This window comes from Amblyomma maculatum, chromosome 1, assembly GCF_055883805.1.
Source record: "Amblyomma maculatum isolate TAMU_Amacu chromosome 1, ASM5588380v1, whole genome shotgun sequence".
Taxonomy (NCBI): Eukaryota; Metazoa; Arthropoda; class Arachnida; order Ixodida; family Ixodidae; genus Amblyomma; species Amblyomma maculatum.
In genome coordinates this window covers 281774059-281778615 of record NC_139344.1, presented here as the reverse complement: position 1 = coordinate 281778615, position 4557 = coordinate 281774059, and the positions used below count along the sequence as shown (strand labels likewise).

Sequence of the window (4557 nt, the reverse complement as noted above, 5' to 3'; positions counted from 1 at the left end):
ATTACATCATGTCGCCTGACCAACGGGCAGACGTCGACGGTGCTCTCGTCATGCTACAGTCAGCTTCAGTCATTCCCTGGACACGAATGACGGTAGCAGTTGGCCCATCAGCTTGCTCCCGAACTTCTCAATAAAGTAAGTTCACCAACGATAGTCATGGCACGGCTCCGTATGAGCTGGACAACACACACAGCTCCGACGTAGCATGACTAAATTTCCACTGTCTCGCTGCACCCTTAATTTTAACTTACCTTACCATCCTGCACCCTTCCCTCTCCGTCAGAATTTCATCGCATCCATTTCCCAACCATCCTCCTCCATGCTTATTTGCGATCGCCTTCGAGCGGTAAAAGACGTTGTGGAGACGTTTAACATGCGACCGATATAAAGCGGCTCTTTTCCCAGAGACGGGATTTTATAAATGATAAATCATTGAGCAACAGGGAGACGGGATTTTATAAATGATAAATCATTTAGCAACAGGTTTCCTGTCAAAGCGCCCTGGTGTCACCTACTCGCATAGGCGTCCGAGAACTGTGATTCGGCAGAGCGTGGACACTGGCGCGGGCTCGAAATGTGCGACGGCAAGTCGCGCTTCTTGAAACCGCTACGTCTACAAGTAGGAGGCGCTTCCCCAGCTAGCTATCTCCTCCAGTGAATCTATCGCTGGGATGCTTATAGCGGCACCGCAGACAGCACGACAAAAGGTTTAGACAAGCTTCCTGAGGCGCAGTTGCTAGACGTCTTGGCAGAACACGACGTCCGACCCCATACCTTTATATCGGTACACACCGACAACCTGGGCATATACGAAAATACAAAAAAAAAAAAAAAACAGAGATTAGAACGACACTTAAAGATTCGTTTTAAGAGAATGACGCTTTAAACACCACCTTTTCATCCGGCCAATTTTTGATGTTCAGGGACTGGCACAAAGATTGACAAAGTGTTAAACGTCTTTAGTTGGCTTGGTTTCGTCTCTCTTGCTTCTCATTAGACACATACGTACACTTACAATTAACGGCTTACGATTGGAAGTTTTTCCTTCACCGACTCCACTGGGTTTGTGAGAGGTCCCCTTGAGGACACCTTTAATTTGCTTACTGGACGAAAACGACACCTGGCTGAAAAAAAAAAATAATAATAATCATTCCTCGTGACTTCGGCGTCACTTTAAAGCCTCGCGTCGCGCCCGAGATAACAAAATCTGCTACTCTGGGCAGTGCTCTCTACGATGAAGCTGGTTGTACGCACTTAACAGGTGGTCACGTGACAGCATTTTTTGAAGGCCTATAAATAGGGCGGCGTTAGTCGTAGCGTGATGGAATCAACGTAGCTACCAGTTTTTCAAGATCTGCAACTTTTGTATGACACTTTTTGTCTCAAGCAAATATTTACAAAAATAGCTAATTAGTCTTCACTAATTAACTAATTTTAGTGGACAAAAAAATACTAGAGCTATATATATATATATATATATATATATACCTGGTGTCCAAGCTAACTTTAGCAAAGGGTTAAAAAATAAAACATTTGAGTAGGCCAAAGAAACCACTTGTATACAGCTGCCAGCCATCTGGCGCACCACAAGCAATCTCTTATTTTGCAATTAACGAATTAGTAATTAAGATAAATTTTCTAATTTACTAACTATTGCCATTAGACAACAAATGTGACTTGTAAAGTTGGAGACCACCTTCTGAAACCCTCATTCCATTTATTTTCGATAAAGAAACCGTCACGTGTATCTTTTTTTCAAAGCTCTAAAGAAAGCCCGCGAAGTACAAAAAACAAAAATCATCGGACTTGCGCATTCGCGTGCCACGATTGTGCTGCTCTGAACCACGGTTTGAGTGAACGAAATCAGCGGGTACATTCGATTTTCCAGTCTCGGGTTACTTGCTGACAGGTCTCGGCTTCCGCTTTGCCAGGAAGCAGCCTGAGGGTCGCATGATCTTGCAAGCTCCCTCTATCGTTTGCTCTTAGCCGCATTTAGCAGACGATGCCAACCATCAGTCACCACAAGTCAGCTCTTTCAAATTGATGCCGAGCACAAGTTTATCTTTTGGTGTACGTGTAATACTAAAAATCGATAACAGAGGCGCGAATCAATTTGCTTTTCGCGAACGGGGCGTGGCATGCCTAAATGTGAAGCATTTTACAGACCGCAGTTTGCAAGGCGCTGTCCAGGGGGATGGGGGAGAGACTGGATGGTCTCGTCGGCGCGACTGCGCAGGCGCAGAAAATTTGGGAGGCTATGAATTCGCAGCTGAACCATAGAGAAAGGGATTGTGTAAAGAGCGGACACTTGGCGAAATCTTGCCCCAGGAAATAACGCTTGAATGATAACGCTAGTAACAGCTTCACGCACGACGAAATGGATGGCGCCACCAACATTTGTCGCACCATGCGCGCGGGTGCTGGCAGACTGCGGAAGGGCAAGGCCGTCACGCGGTCTGCGTGTTCGTGAGGTCTGACTGCGGCTTCCTTGGCCTTCGAAGCAGAACTACTGCAGCTTGTCAGGACAGCAAGGTGAGGAACGTTATTTTGGTTTAAAACGTTGCATTTCGAGCAGTTCATATGCTGACCGCGCCGGCTGGTTTCTTGAATTGCGCAGCTCGTGAACAGGCGCCGGTGCGCACGTCATGGGTGTGCCAGTTCGTGACACCCCGGCAGCTTCCAGCAAAGGCAAGGTGAGACATATTTTCTGTTTGCAAACTGCATTCCAAGTAGTTTAGCTGAGCACTATGCCTGGCGCGGTTGTGAAGAGAAGGCCTATTTGTGCTCGGTAATGGCGCAACAAGGGCTCGCCGGTTACTGCGCAGTTAGACAAGAGCGAACCCACGCCTGACGTTCTTTGCTTGGTTGGCCTAGTGGTTACTTTTGCGTGGTTTCTCGTTGAGTTTTACGTGTTGGGGTGTTTTTTATGGCCTTCACCAGTGCGCAATCTCTTTTAGGTGTTGGCTGGGTGAAATCTGAACATCGAGAGTAGGCTAATGTGTTAAAGACGAGCGTTTCGCGTTGTATGCATGTACTACATACGGGACCGTTATTGTTAACACGGTAGAAAAAAAAGGTACCGCACGAAATCTGGACAACCAGAAACGTGTGTGTCGAGGATCGTCATCTGCATCGAAAAACCCGCGGGGAATGCGCTTAAAAAAAGAAAAGGCTATAGAAAAGGAAACGCCGAGGTGCTTCTAAACAGCGTCATACTAAAGAAGTGGTGCGCCGATAATTAAGTCCTCTCCGTTTCTGAAAACATGCATTCCACCCGTGCATTTATTTTCAGTGCAACAAACGCGCACTGTGGTATCCCCTGGGTTGTTGCCGCCAGGTATCAAATATTTTTATGGAATGAAACGCGTAGTCTGCTGTCAATGCAGCTTTTAAAACCAAAGACTAACATCGCGAAATGAAGCAATGCTTGGAAATTAGTGGTAGGAATCTTCGCCGTGTAGCGTGATTTGTGTATTTTACGTGGGTATGCACGCGAGGTTCTATAAATCAATGACCAATATTCGTAACTTTATTCCTTTACAGATTTCTCGCTTTTAATCTGTTTACGCAGTGTCAGTAAATGGTGCATCACGATGACATATATTTCTACTGTGAATTTTCCAGCTGATGCCAGGATTCGGCAGTCTCTGCTGTGTGCCCTGGTGAGACGATTGAAGCATACGTGCAAGAGGTCCGGACCAATATCCCGCATTCCACGAGTCGATATGTTTGAGCTTTCACTTGCGGCTTGCCATTTCACATGATTTAATATGCTCATAAGGCATTTCTACAACGATATAATTGTTAGTTAACATAAAAGATGTGTTAATAGGCATGAAATAATTGTCCCAATTTTTTCTTGAAATATTAATATCAGTACATATTTTCACATTAAAACAAATTGACCATCTGACGACATTGCAAGCTAAGCTTGATTGGTTTCTATTTAACGTCCGAAAGAGACCCAGGCTATAAAGACGCGCATAATAGAGGAAGTATTCTTATATTGACACTTTTGAGTATTCTGGCTATAAATTTAACGAGTGCTAGTTACATTGTCATTGTAAAATGAATACAAGGCACTTTGTATCATGATTTCGGGCTTACAGAATATTTGTGATTAGGAACCCTTCATACTTTCTGCATAAGGATCCTGAGGATGAAAGACGTGACCGTCTGCTGGAATTTTGCTGCCAACGTCGTAAAACTGAAAGCATTGTGTCTATGGCATAATACCAAAGACTGCTTGAAGTATATTTGTTTGAAATCTGTGTTTAAAATAAAGTACAGGGTATTGTGAGGGAGCCGCGAATGTATTTTGAGCATAGTGTGTCTATTTTCTTGTGTATAATTTTCCATACTTTGTATATCTGCATGCAATCCTACATTTGTCTACCTATGCATTGTTTCTTGCCTTGTGTAATTTCTTTTTGCTTTTTATAATGTACACGTGGGCTTATGTATACTACGTTTTGTCTCTCTTCCTAGTTGCTTTCGTGCAGCAAACTGACAGAATTGTATCTATTTTGTTATTGTATGAAGCAAAATAAATGTTCA

The 4557-nt window shown here is 44.1% G+C and overlaps 1 long non-coding RNA gene across 1 annotated transcript; it reads left to right on the top strand.

Moving 5' to 3' along the window:
• The first annotated feature begins 2045 nt into the window (after positions 1-2045).
• Positions 2046-4557, top strand: LOC146206693 (uncharacterized). The gene is made up of 3 exons (XR_014703275.1): positions 2046-2532; positions 2618-2693; positions 3625-4557. It is a non-coding gene; the product is annotated as an uncharacterized LOC146206693 (long non-coding RNA).